This window comes from Papio anubis, chromosome 4 (assembly GCF_008728515.1).
Source record: "Papio anubis isolate 15944 chromosome 4, Panubis1.0, whole genome shotgun sequence".
NCBI classification, from domain to species: domain Eukaryota; kingdom Metazoa; phylum Chordata; class Mammalia; order Primates; family Cercopithecidae; genus Papio; species Papio anubis.
The window spans coordinates 39376565-39391940 of NC_044979.1; the positions used below are offsets into that span (position 1 = coordinate 39376565).

Sequence of the window (15376 nt, forward strand, 5' to 3'; positions counted from 1 at the left end):
TTTCGAAGTCACTTCTTTTGCTTTTGTCCCATTCCCATGTTTATCTGTGTATGTATATTGTTTAATTTAGGGGAATATTTTTATTCATTCTAATTCAAGAGCACTGTCCATCACACTATTCATTTAAGCTTAAATCAATGCCAAACTGTATGTAAAAATATAGATTACAAAAGAGATTTAAATAATTTGTTGTGAGGATGACATATGCTCTGAATCATTTCTCTGCATAAGGCTTTATGTAGTTGCTGGAATGGAGCCCCTCAACAAGATACTTCCTAACAGAGGTTGAAACCTAGCTGAGCACTCAGATATTAAACAAATAACTAGCTTGGTTGATTTCACCCCTCACCTCTGCCTATTATTCATGTTTTAACTCTGAGTTTCCTTTCTACAAATTATGAGAAATCTAATCTTCTTTGATTATAGGTTTAACTTCCTTAGGAGTTTAATTCCCAGATATCCCTAAGACTCTAAGTGCTAATCACAGATTCTTCTGAAGAGCAGAGAATGTGGTCCTCATTCTCCACAGCTGATGCCATGAGACTGTGTGGCCACAGGTGTTCCAGTCGTTGCCTCAACCCCACAGAAGTTCCTCAGGGGAATGGACAGGAGAACATCAGAGCACTGTCTAAAATCTTTCATAGTAAGTGTGGCCTAGCATTTTCTGCCAGTTTCAACATAATCCTCTTTCTTAAAAGTCCAAAAATCACAGCTAGAATAAGCATTAAGCCCCACATCAAAGAATAGAGAACAGTACATTTCTCAAATAACCCCATGATTACAAAAGTATTTTTTTCAATCTGCTTTTAGGAAAATTATTTCTTTCTTGCATTTTTCAGGCAGAATGAAAATGGAGCCGGTGAAAGTAAATTAAATTTTGGGACCCCCGAACTCATGTAGCCAAAGGGAAAAATCAAGCTGGGAACTGGGTCACGCAAATCTGCCTTCTCCATTTCGTTCCTAAGTAAGATGGCTACAAGATGAAAAGCTACATGCCTCCCCCATATTTTGCCTACAAGGAAATTCCTGAGGAGCTGCAAGATCTTTTAAGGTGTTTCTGTTAAAATTTCAACATGCCAATGCAAATTGATAGCTTATCTTTACAGGTGCCGTTACCCATGGCTCACCAGACACAAATGCATATCTGATTATTCCCTTACTCCATTTTTGCCTGTGTTATCATATGTAAAATGCAGATTCCCTGCATTTTTCCTCTGCCCCATTTGTCTAGGTCATCTTATGGAAAAAAAAATGCAGATTCACTGAGGCAGACAAAGGCATGAATAACTATTTTTCCCTAACTCCCTGTTACATGCAAATTGTGTACTTCTCAATACCCCGCCTTTTCCGCTTTAAATTTGGAGCCCTCAAAATCATCTTCAGAGAAAGGCATAGACCTGTCTTCTGGGTGGGTGTCTTTAATTTTGGCAAATAAATCTCCTAAAATGATTGAAACTTGCCTTATCATTTTTCTCCATTGACAAGCCTAGTAATACTATTTGATAGATCTTTTAAAATCAGTCTGTAAGCATACATATTCAAATTTAAAACAACCCTAGTGTTTTTCTTAAAAACAATGAGTAAAGCCTTACAATTGTGAAAATAAAAGTCTATCACTGCGAGCTTCCCAAAATCAATGGAAAGCTGAAATTTACCACAAAATCCAGGATCGGGAAATTATGAAATGACCAAATAATCAAATGCTAGCAGCCTTCCAAATACCGATACTTTGTGTGTGTTAGTATGTGTGTGTAATTTCATGTATGTGTGTATATATGTGTATATATATACAATATTATTCACTTTTATAGTAATATATATATTTCATGTACATATCAAAATACACTTAGATATCATTATAATATGTGGTAAAAGAAAAAATGTAGTATATAATATGTGAGTCTGAGGATCTAATTTAGTGTTTCCTGAGAGAATAATATTTAAGCAATAAATCCAGGAAAGACAAAAACATTAATAAGAGTTAAGTAGGCAAAAACGAGAGTATTCTATTGAGGAAAACTTAGCATGAAACGTTTGGACAAATATCAGTCTGGTTTATTTCAGATGTCATATATGTGTGTGTTCATTTGGGACCCATCATGACTCCCAAAAAACATAATCTTGAATGCCATATTACCAAATGTTGACATCCCAAAAGATTTTTGATGCCCAAAATAAAATTCTGGAAAAAATAATTACAACTCTTTAGAAGATATTTATTTACATTTTTTAAAAGGAGGTTTGAGAAACAGAGAGAACATGACAGATCACTTCATAGACAACTTTACACAATAAAACAGGCAGTAGTAACATACAGATTTTTGTAAGCATAAACATTCAGCTATACTAATGATGGTCTCATAAATCCAACAGGTATGAGCAGACAACTTGTGTATAAATAAGTAGGTCAAAAGGGGAAATGAATAAATGCATATTACTACAGTTGAGATTTTTATGCATCCAGCTTTCTAACTGTTGTCCTCTGAAATATTGTGACAATCTCATCCTTTTTAGGAGATTAATCGAAAATCATAATGGGTCATCATGTCATATGCAGTTGCTCAAAGAGCACAAGTCTTGAGAAATTTTATCTCAAAAATACAGATGTCTAAAAAGGGCATCTTTTCATTTACTGAAGATGTTTCAACATTTTTATGTACACGAGCAATACTTACGCGTAGTCAATATACATAAATAAACTTTTGTATAACCAAGTTAGAAAAAAATGCATAAAATGAATTAGAACTCGCTAAAGTGTCTATACAATTTAGCGCTCCAGTATTAAAAATGATGCCAAAGATAAATACATAGTATAGCAAATTGTAAAAAATAATTCTGACAATTTAAAATACCAAAAGAAGGAAAAGAAAAGAAAAAAACTAAAACAAAATTTGACATATGAAAAAGTGTGCTGCAGAGATAGATTATGGGCAATTGCTTGAAGATTGTCCAGAAGAGCTGGCTGAATTTTGTAATCATTATATGTTGAAGTCTTGCATCATGATGAATAGCTGCTTATTTTTTGTTTGTTTGCTTTGTTTTTCATTTGCTTGTTTTTAGTTTAGTTTAGTTTTATCTTTTAGGACATTGCTTTCCTCAGAGAATGCATTGATATTTATTTTCTAGGAGTCACCACCCTTTTTGAAATCCTTCAATGATTCGATATACAATAACATGAGGATTCCATATTAAATACCTTCATCTCCTGAGCCATGCTTCTATGTTGTTTTTGGTATGCAAGAATCTATACACACTCTTATACAGTCCATATGCACTAACATACATATCACAAATTAGGTGGAAACAATACAGGTGATGGAACAGCAACATTGTTCCATAAGTGTCTTCTTATCTTATCAGGCACAGAACTATCAGCAAACCAGTAACTTCAACGGCTTCTTCAGGCAAATGCAGCTTTAATTCATTAGGAGTTCCTGCAATGTCAACAGCTAGAAAGCATGCCACTTCAGGCAAATCATATGTTTTTAAATTGAAGTTTTTGTTACTGCCATATCATGCTGCCAATCCGCTGATCATGATTTTCCATCAAACACAGTGGGCTGAATGGGAAAACAAACGTTATTGGTAACACCTTGACATTCACTTTTAGAAGACTTGATCACACCTAATTCCCAAACTGTCATTATAGTTTAAAGATTCAATTAAAATCCATTCTCTTCTGCAAAATCGACCAAATCTTCAAATAAGAGTGTGTAAATCAATCCACTTTTTTTCAGTCACTCATACCTAAACAAGTGGATAAGTTCTAGAATTTTTTAATCCAATGGAGGCATGAATTGTATATAGTTGATTAAAAAAACAGCGGGGACAGTTTTGAAAGTGCCATCCATTAGTCAAAGTGAAGTATGTGCTAGTTTGTCTGTGATATAATTAGTGGTAAATGTAAGAAGTGTATCTTCTTTGACAGTCAAATCCATGCTTAACCAAGAATAGTTCACCAATGAATGTGTTTTGTAATACAAGGTGGACCACAACATTAGCAAGTGCCTTTGGTTCAGAAGATCACTGAGCTTGTCGAATTCTTTTTATTCTCTGATGAAGTGTGTTTTTTGAAGGCAAGCATGGCACTATGTGTGAAGGCAAAAACATTATACATGACTGTATAATTTTGAAGGTGAGATTTCTTGTATTGTTTTCTGTTTTTAATTCTTCCATGATTTACAAACACTCCCCATACTTACATTTGGAGAGTGGTTGTGGTCTACACATTTTTTAAGTATATGCTATTCCTTTGAAAGTCTAGTTATTGTTTGACTGTGGCAATTAAGTGATTTTTCTGCTTTCTCAGCACCAATAATAATTAGCTTTTAAACTTTTATCTTTTACCATTAAACAGCCTCATACACTTATCATAGCTATTTTTTTTTTTTTTTTTTATGAGGGAACAATTTCACAGATCCTTTCACTGTGTTTTAAGAAACACAGTAAAAAAGAATGACACTTGGCTTTCCCAGTGCAAAATTGTTATTAGTCAGGATTCTCCAGAGGGACAGAACCAATAGGATATATATATATACATCCTCATATACATATATATATATATATATATATATATATATATATATGTATACGAGGATTTATTATGAGAATTGGCTCACACAATTATGGTGGCCAAGTAGTCCCAGGACAGGCAATCTGCAAGCTGCAGGCCCTGGGATGCTGGTAGTGTGGTTCAGAATGAAAGCTCCAGGACCTGAAGGATGACTGATGTAAGACCTGGAGTCCAAAGGATGGAAAGCCTGGGTTCTGGTATACAAGGCCACAGAAGAATTTTGTCCCGGATCTCAGAGACCAATTCACCTGTATTTGTTCTCTCTTTGTCCCCAGTTGATTAGATGGGGCTCACCAACATAGAAGGCAGATCTTCCCTACCAAATCCACTCAGACTCACACTATTTGCTTTTGGAAGCACCCTCACAGGCATACCCAAAATAATACTTTACCAAGTTGCTATTCTTTAATTCAGTCAGGTTGATACATAAAATTAAGTTCACAAGTTCACCCTTTGTCAATGTGGCATCAGTACACATCTTAAACCTCACTTAATTTCCAAATAAATAAAGTAAGAGGTGACACACCTAACATGATGCAATTATTCTGTGATTGTGATTTTTCAGGATTTTAGCATTTAGGGACTTTTTATTTTAGGGATTTCGACTTTAGAGATTTTGATCTTTAGTAATTTTGATCTTTCATGGTTTCAGCATTGGGGATTATGGCATTTGGGATTGTGTTTTCTGGGATTACAATCCAAACTCTTCACATATGCATATCTGTGCATGTGTACATATATGGAGGTGTCTGTGACAGTGTGTGTGAGTGTGTTGCCATCCAATATTGGGTGATTTTAATTTCTCTACATTTCCTTATTTCACCACCTATTTTTCAAGTCTCTACATTACATCATACAATGTACTGCTCAAGAAAATAAAATGGTGATAAATAAGATAGTCCTTATCATAATAAAATGTAATCTCAGGGGAGAGATATGAATTTATATGTAAAATAACTGGCAAGTGCTCTGAAGGAATTATTCATAATCTTATGTGCATCTGCAAGAGGACACTTGGCCTCATCTGAGAGCCTAGCAAAGCCTCACAAAGAAAGTGGCATTTGTGTTAAAATCTGAAGAATAAGCAGCACTTAACTATGCAAAAATGTGGAAAATTTTTTAACACAGAGAGATATCAAGTGAAAGTACCCAGGGGTATAAAGGACATGGCACTTTTGAAAGCCAGTTTGATTAAAATGCAAGTACAATAAAGAATGGATCTGGAGTGTAGCTATTGGGGCAGGAAGGAACCAAAGTATTCATTACAGTAGGGCCTTACATATGAGCTCCACAAAACCTGTCCTCCTCTCGCATCATATTCCCACCCTCATTCAGTCCAAACCAGGGACAAACACTCTTCTGAATTTAATGTGTCCTGTTTTGCTTGTAGGTCTTCGTATAACATATGTATCTATTTTGAATATGTGTAAATGCTATCATGATATACATTTCTTTCTGTTTTCATCTTTTGTTTTTCACTCAACACTGTTTTAAAAACTCAACATTGTTATGTGTGTACTTCATCCAGTACTTCTAGCAACTGTGTCGTACTCAGCATTTCATGAAGTGCATTTCAAATATTTTATACAACTGTTTCCTTAAAGACAAATACTTCAAATTCTTCTTCGTTACCATAATTATGTTCCATTAAATATTCTCATATAGGTACTTTCATGGCTATATGTGTGATATGTCTTCAACATACATATGGATAAAATACATTTCTGGATAGCAGTGTGATGAGTTGCAAAATGGTCACAAATTCTTTCTCTTAACTTTTTCCATACTTGGAAAAAAATGGTCTCATTTTCTAACTCTTGTATCTGAACTAGCCTTGTGATTTGCTTTGGCCAAAGAGACAATAGGAAATGCATTGCAGGCTGGGACTTTACAAATACTTGCACATTAGAGCTTGCTGTATTGACATTTTGGACAACGCCCCATGAGCAAGCCTGGACTAGCCTTCTGGATTTTGAGATACATGGTCTAGCCACCAAAGTCACCCCAACTGAGAGCAAGTCAACTCACTGAAGCAGAGCAGGCTAATGTACCTGCAAGGCACTGCAAATATCCGAGCAAGTCCAACTCAGATCACCAAAGGACATGTCCAACTGAATTCAATTCAGTTATGAATTGCATGAGGATTTGTGTTTAGAGTAACTGTTTGAAGTGTTAAAATTTTTTAGTTTTAATGCAATGACAGATAAATGGTATAGAAATGGGCACGTGAACCTGAAGTGCTGCTGTAAGAAAAGCCTAAAATGTGGGCAGAAGAAGAAAATGTAGTAATGAAAGTGGTAAAACAGGCTTGTAATGTGGCAATTCATGACATACAGTAGGAGAGCAATTAAATCTAACATTTTTGGCAAGTTGGAAATTAGAAAATGTGCTTAATGGACCCGTGGAATTCGGCAAGATGATGCCAATGCAGAATGTTGAAATATCGACTGGATTTATTCTGCTTCCTATGTTCAGACACAAGGTAAGAAAGATGAGTTAAAGTCAGGGTTTCTAGAACTCAGCACTATTGAAATTTGAGGCTAGATAAGTCTATGTTGGGGGAAGGGGTTGCAGAGTCCATGTTTGACAGAATTACTGGTCTTAAACACTAAATGTCAGTTGCACCATTACCCCCAGGCATAGCATCAAACTTAACTCTAGACATTTCCAAATGCCCTCTAAAGGGAAAATCACAATGCTGAGCTAAGTAAGAACTTTCTGGTTTGTAAGCAGGTTTTGGAGAGAATACAGAAGATTCTGCAATGGCTGCACTGAGAAATAAAAGTGTTTTTCATCTCCAATTTACCAGTCAGTAAAAGATGCTCAAAATGAAACAAGACCTAAAACAAGGCCTAAAGCCTGTGTCTATAAGACCTTATGATAAAACCTTTGAAAAATTTGAAGTGGTGGTGCCTTATATACCATCTAAGTTAAGTAAGAGACTTTCTAAAAATAGTCTTATTCTAAAGAAGCACAGACATGGAGAAGTGTATCTTGAAAAGCATTGGGATGGGGGGTGTGGTGTATCTCAATGGAATAGTCTATACTGTGATATATACAATTTTTTTCTTTCATAAGTATTTTAGAAATAGGTTTTTGAATTCCACGTGAAATATTTTATTATTTTGTTACCTAATAAATTTGTTTGGAGAGAGCAAGCATATATCTAATATTAAGTCACTTTATCCAAAAATACTTACAAATTTATCATAGCTTCTATATTATTTTCTTGATCTGTAAATTTTTATCCTTTGGGAACTTGTGAAATATTAAATTAATTATTAGAGATTTTATTATTTTGATGATATTGTGAATGGCTTGCTATTCTTAATATGTTTTTACTGTAAACGAGTTCCTGCATGATACTCATCACACCATAAATTACATTTACTTATTTTTAGAAAATTGCTATTGAATTTTATAACTTGATCTGGTATCAGTCAACCTTGCTAAGTTATTTGATTAACAACTTATGATTTTCTTGGCTTTTGAAAGTAGAGGATAATGTCATCTTTCAAAAATGAGAATTTTATGTCTTTTATTCAGGTTTTATAAAGCCCTCATAGGTTTGTTTTTATAGTTGCTATTTTGTTTGTTGGTTTGGTTTGGTTTTGACATATTGCATTGTCTAAGACCTTTACTCTTGTGTTAAGCAGTAGCAATTATGGTGCTATTCAAGTCTGTTTGCGAAACTTTGGGACACCATTTTACTTTTTATCTATTAAGGATACCTTTGCTAAAGGCTTTTGGTATTTAACTTTTTAACGCGTCAAATAAATTTCTCTATTCCTAGTTTTCTAACATTTATTATCTAAATAAGTTACAATCTTTTAGATGCTTTTGATTCTTTATTAATTGATCATAATAGATTTTTAGTTGCTCTATTAATGTGGTTATTTCTTTGTATATACTTTCTAACATTGAACCACTTTTACATTCCTCATTGTATTGGCCCTCTTGGGCCACCATAAAAAAATACCACAGACCAGGTGGCTTAGACAACAGACATTCATTTTCTCACGGTTCTGGAGGCTAGAAATCTATTTCACGTTAGGGCTCTTTTCCTAATTGCAGGAAGTCTCCTTTTTGCTATGTTCCCACGTGGTCAGAGAGAGAAACAGCTCTTTGGAAATCCTCCTTCGCTTATAAAGACACCAAATCCATAGGATTAGGGCCCCACCCTTATGACCTGATTTAAACTTAATTACTTCCCTAAAGACCTTATCTCAAAATACCTTAACATTAGTGTCTAGGAGTACAACATACGAATTTTGAGAAACACATTTCAGTATATAACACGAGCTAAAACTAATTTGATTGTGTTGTATATTCATTGTGGCACTGCTCACAATAGCAAAGACTTGGAACCAACCCAAATGCCTATCATTGATAGACTAAAGAAAATGTGGCACATATACAGCATGGAATACTATGCAGTCATACAAAAGGATGAATTCATGTCCTTTGCAGGGACATGAATGAAGCCGGGAACAGTCATTCTCAGCAAAGTAAGACAGGAACAGAAAACCAAACACCGCACGTTCCCACTCATAAGTGGGAGCTAAACAATGAGAATACATGGACAGGGGGAGGGGAATATCACACACTAGGGCCTGTCAGGGGGTGGGGGACTAGGGGAAGGATAGCATTAGGAGAAATACCTAATGTAGATGACAGATTGATGGGTGCAGCAAAACACCATGGCACATGTATACCTATGTAAAAAATCTGCATGTTCTGCACATGTACCCCAAAACTTGAAGTATAATAAAAAAAGTAGCCGGGCACGGTGGCTCAAGCCTGTAATCCCAGCACTTTGGGAGGCCGAGATGGGCGGATCACGAGGTCAGGAGATCGAGACCATCCTGGCTAACACGGTGAAACCCCGTCTCTACTAAAAACACAAAAAATGAGCCAGGCGTGGTGGCGGGCGCCTGTAGTCCCAGCTACTCGGGAGGCTGAGGCAGGAGAATGGCATGAACCCGGGAGGCAGAGCTTGCAGTGAGCTGAGATCCAGCCACTGCACTCCAGCCTGGGTGACAGAGCGAGACTCTGTCTCAAAAAAAGAAAAAAATAAAATTAAAAAAAATAAAAATAAAATAAAAAAGTAATTGTAATTGAATTGAAGTAGTAGTAATACATAGAAGTCAAAGGAAAATTGAAAAGTGAGAAAAAGTGAAGATTAATAGATCAATTCAATGAAATCTGATATGAAAGTTATGATGGGTTGATTGGCAATATGGAAAAATGTGATGTTATGAAACCATGATTAGATAAAGTAACTCCATATTTTTCTGAGGCAGACACAATTTTCAGCAAAGATATAACCTAGTTTTTAAATTCTCAACTATTGAGTTTGATGAGACAACACAGAAAGATTCAGCTCCAGTAGAGAAAGGAATGCCTTATTCTTAATTTCAGGGGAATATTTAAATATCAATACATATTCACAATTTTTTTCTTAAAAATTTAACTGAAATCATTAATTAGAAAGAAGGTTTCCATATATTCCCAATAGATGTTTAAAGTGATAAATATAGTAACATTTTCGGAAGAGAGAGGGATTATTGTGTAGTGCATAAGATAGCTACACCTTATTGGATTCACATTGTGTGATATGATCCCTTAATCTGCCACATTGAGGTTGTGGCTTTTCACAGTTACCAAAAAGTTCTGTCTTAGTTTTATCAACTTTAATATGGAACAATATTAGTGCACACCTGATGTGTTTACCATGATGATTAAGTTACATAATTTGTATAAAGAATATAGAATACAGCCTAAAGCAAAATAAGCTGTCAATATTTATTATATTTATTATTATTTTGTAAATAAATTCTTGCAAGTTGCTACAAGGCAAGGAATAAAAATCAAGTCAATGATTGTCCAAATAGAGAAAAAAAATGATTGATTATGTTGTTTATATTATTGAGGGCAGATACAAAAAGTAAAGACAAGTTGAAAGCATTACTTATATTGTTGTTCTGAGAACCCTAGAGCATTCCAGAATTGAATTAAATAAAAACATCAAGTCACTAGTTCCAGTATAATGAATGTAACGATATAAAATTTTTTTCATTATTTTGTTCCAGATATTGCAACATATTTTATTACAATATGAATTCACAAGCAATATCCTAAATTAAAGATTGTTTTTATGTGCCTTAAAAGCATCAACATGTGAATTAACCTCATTTTGTTCCCAAGGTCTTATTTCCTTCAAAGGGCTTTTCAAAGGCTGTCTGGATTAATTGACAAGAAAAACAGTGAAAAGATCAAAGGACTTTCAAAGACATTCAATGAATGATTTAAATAACTGGTAACAAATCTTGAAAGGTGGTCATTGAAATAGCATTAACATAATTTTGTAGAATATAATTTGTTGTCTTGAGAGAATTTTAAATACTTTGTCTGGAACCCTGTAACAGGCATCATCAAAACTGATCAATTATGTGTTTAATATATCAAGTGAAACAAGAATTTTCTGCTTTAAAGATTGTTAAGTGGTTGATGTTTCATTCATAGGAGCTTACTATTGAAGATCATATTGACATTAAAATGTAAAGTTTAAAAGAAGAAAAAAAAAGTAGTGGTAACAAGGAATACAGTTCTCCTAGAAGTTGTTTCCGTAGAATAATCTCACAGGATTTTGCCTTCATAAAATGTTTGAATCATAAAAAAGTTGTATTTAAATTTTAATGAATTAAGAAGTTCTTTGGATGCACAAGAGCGCTTACTCTTATCCCGAGAAAATTTATTAGGGAGAGTAGATACTATCTATCTCCACCCCAAATTCAAATGACTTCACATTTAAGTGGCCCCAGTAAAGCCAGCAGCAGAAATATATACATTCTGTCAAGGGAACATATTGACAGATTTTTATAGAGTATTTTACTTTTCATAGTTAATAAATATTTGAAAACCATTCATTATTATTTCATGTTATTTTCAAATTTACTTTATCTAGTTTGATTACTGTGTTATAATAAAAGATGTAGAACAAAATCTCCATTCATAATATTGCAGTTTTAGAAAAGGTTTCTACCACTGACAGCTTGATACTGTAGCAGAAATATAAATCAGATTGTATGTTAGATTCTGTGTGTGTGCATATGCATGCATGCCTAGATTCTGTGTGTGTGTGCACATATATATACATATACACACACACACGTATATATATGTATATGTATCTGTCAGGTTGGTGCAAAAATAATCGCTGTTTTTCCCATTACTTGTAATGGTGGAAACTGCAATGACTTTTGCACCAGATGAATATGTCCAATGTAGGGCAAATTTTGTCTTCTCAATTCTTCCTTTGCTTCAACTAATCTGAGTCCCTACACTGGACCAGACAATGTGCTATATTAGAATAAAAATATAACAACAAATAAGATAATTTTTATTCTAAGGAAACTTCCAGTTTAGGGGTAAAGAGGCATATTAATTCAAACATGAAATAACAATTAGAAGTGCTGTGAAGAAAATACGCAGGTTTTCATGAGAGTCTGTAAGAGGTTACATGGCTTGGTCTGAAGGTGTAGTGAAGGCTTCAATGAGAAAATGAGATTTTAGTAGGGATCTGAGGATGAGGAGGAGTTAACAGGCAAGGAGGTAGAATACAGAGGTGGAAAAACATAAGAGTGTAAGGATCATTTTGTGGTACTGAAAAAAGATGTGTGACTAAAATACAAGTTCATGGCCAAGATGGATGTGAGGCCAAATAGGTATAAAGAGACCACAGTATGAGTTGAATTGTATTTGACTGATAGAATAACACATAGAAAACTGGCATCTTGAAAATGTTTAGTCTACTCCTTCATGAATCTAGGATACCCACCCATTAATTGAGGCCTTTATCTTGAAGTTATTTTGTCAGATACAGCTCTAACGGTTTTACATATTTTGCTTCTATTATCAAAGGTAGTTTTTTTCAGTGGATCACCTGAGGTCAGAAGTTCGAGACCAGCCTGGCCAATATGGCGAAACCCCGTCTCTACTAAAAGTACAAAAATTAGCCAGGCATGGTGGCGGGTCTCTATAATCCCAGCTACTCAGGATGCTGAGGCAGGAGAATCACTGGAACCCAGGAGGCGGGGGTTGCAGTGAGCTGAGATCATGCCACTGCACTCCAGCCTGAGTGACAAGAGTGAGACTCCATCTAAAAAAAAAAAAAAAAAAAAAAAAAAAGACAAAAAAAGAAAGAAATAAATAAAACTGGAGTCCTAAATGTATCTAGCAGCCTTGCTAAATTTATTCATGTCTCCCATTAGAACTTGTAGCAGAATATTTGTCTGTTTAGATGAACAAAACATTCATAAGAACTTGCTCTCCAATCTGTATGCCTTTATTTTCTTTATCTTAAGGTATTATTACTAAATTTATAATTTAGTAATAACAAATTAATTAATAAGGTCATGGGGTATGTTAAGAAAACACACACCAGCAGTGTAGACTAAAATTGTAAATAATTATTTAATAAGTGTGGTGAGAGTGAACATTTTAACTTTGTTTCTGATATCAGACAAAATGTAATCTTTCACCATTATATATGATGGTGGCTATATGTTTTATATAGGTCACTTTCAATATATTGAGAAGATACATTTTTATTTCTATTTTTTTGCAAGTTTTTATCCTGAGTTTGTTAAATTTGCAATTTAAAAAATTCTGTTTAGTTTAAGGACTGGCAAACAGCTCGTGGGACAAATCGGGCCTGCAGCCTATTTTCGGTATGACCTCCAAGCTAAGGAGAGATTTTCATTTTTAAAGGTGCGTGCACATGAGAGAGAGAGAGAGAGCCAGAGAGAGACAGAGATACAGAGACAGAGCAAGACAGAGGCAGAGACAGAGGAATATTGAAAAAGGAAAGAAGTGGAGGAGGAGAAAAGAATATGCAATAAGGTATACATGGTCCTATAATCAAAATCTCTTCTATTAATATCTTGCCTTTACAGAAATAGTTTGTTGACCCTAATTTAATACATGTCTTTACTTTTTAATTTTGTTAATATATCAAATTGCAGTGATTAATTTTGAATCAATCTTGTTGGGGATAACACCCAATTAGCCATTAAGTATTATCTTTTTTTATGTTTCTGAGTTCCATATGATAATATTTTGGTAAAATTTTTTTGTTTAATATTCATGAGAGATAGTTGTTTGTAGTTTTCTTTTTTTCTATGTCTTTGTCTCTGATTGTGGTAGTGGATAGTATTGCCCTTATAAAGAACTTAAATGGGTTTCATCTTTCTCTTCTTTCTTGAATATTTTGTATGCTATGGCTGTCATTTCTTTCCTAAATGTCTGGTGTGATTTCAGGGAAGTTACAGGGAAGGAAACTGATCTTGGAGTTTTCTGTGTTGCAATCTTTTAATGTTTAATTCATTTTCTTTAATAGATATAAAGCTATTCAAGACATACATTTTTATTTTCAATTTGCTTTAGCATTTGTATCTTTCATGGAATTTGAACTTTTCATCTGTTTTATCAAATTTATTGCATAAATTATCTACAATATTTCCTTATTATAATTTTAATACCTGTAGGATACGAAGTAATTTTTTTCTTCATTCTTGATTTGTCTATTTGAAACTTCCTCTTACTCAGTTTCTTCAAAGATTTATCACTTTTATTAATCCTTTTAAAATTTCAACTTTTATTTTTATTGATTTTATTTGCTTTTATTCCTTCAATGTTATTGATTTTTGCTTTTATAGTCCACATCTGTTTATCACTGTTTGCTTTAGATTTAATTTCCTCTTCTCTTTTTTTCTCTTCTAATCACTGATATCTTTATATCTCACAAATTTTGGCTGTGATTTAATTTTTATTTATTTCAAAACAATTTAAAATTTTGGGGAATTTTTCTTTGATTCATATTTTACTTAGTTTTGTTGTTTGATTTTAAGCATTTGGAGGTATTCAGCTATTTCACACTTTTTGATTTCTACTTTAATTCTGCTATAACAGGAGAACATACCTTGTATAATTTAGTTCTTTTAAGCTTATTAAGGCATATTTTATTGGTCTGAACGTGGTCTATCTTGTTAATATTTCATATTACTTGGAAAAACTTTATATTTTGCTGGTAGGTGAAGTGTCTTATGAAAATCAAGTAGGTTAATAGGATTGATTTGTTTTGCATGTCTTCTAGATTCTAAACGATTTTCTTATTTTTTTAATCAATAAATGAGAGAGTAGCTTTTGTCTTCCAATGTAACTAGGTTTTTAATCTATAATGCTGTCCTTTATTTATGAATTTGGAAAACCATTCACTTGGAATGTTTTCATATTATTCACACTCAATGTGTTATTAGTATAGTTGTATAAAATCTATGTACTTATGTAAGTTGTATGTAACACATTCTTAATATGATTGGATCTAATAGAACCATATTATGAACATTTGTTTCATCTTTCTTTGTTCCTTTCTCCTCTGTTTTTGCATTCTTGTAGATTAGAGTCCAATTTTTTATTTCATTTTTTCCTCTGTTTTGACTTTCTAGTTATAAATTTTTATTTAACCTTTGCCCTAGAGGTTATACATCTTTGAGTTTACTTACAAAAATAATTATACCAAATAGTATAATAATCTTTCAACAATATAATGTTTCTTACCACCTACTCATTATACTATTGTTGTCATTTTATTTCTACTTATGATAAATCCTCACAATACAATGTCACTATATTTGCTTGAGATAGCCAATTCTCTTTTAAAAAGAACTTTTGCTAAGATATAATTGACATACAATCAACTGCACATACTGTGTACAGATTTAGATATTGAGATGTGTATAT

General features: G+C 33.6%; 1 long non-coding RNA gene across 1 annotated transcript in view; it reads right to left on the reverse strand.

Moving 5' to 3' along the window:
- Nucleotides 1-2195: 2195 nt before the first annotated feature.
- Nucleotides 2196-15376, reverse strand: part of LOC108585144 — a 31345-nt gene continuing 18164 nt past the window's right edge. Inside the window, exon 2 of the long non-coding RNA XR_001901157.3 lies at nt 2196-3560. This is a non-coding gene — a long non-coding RNA (uncharacterized LOC108585144). The remainder of the gene's footprint in view (nt 3561-15376) is intronic.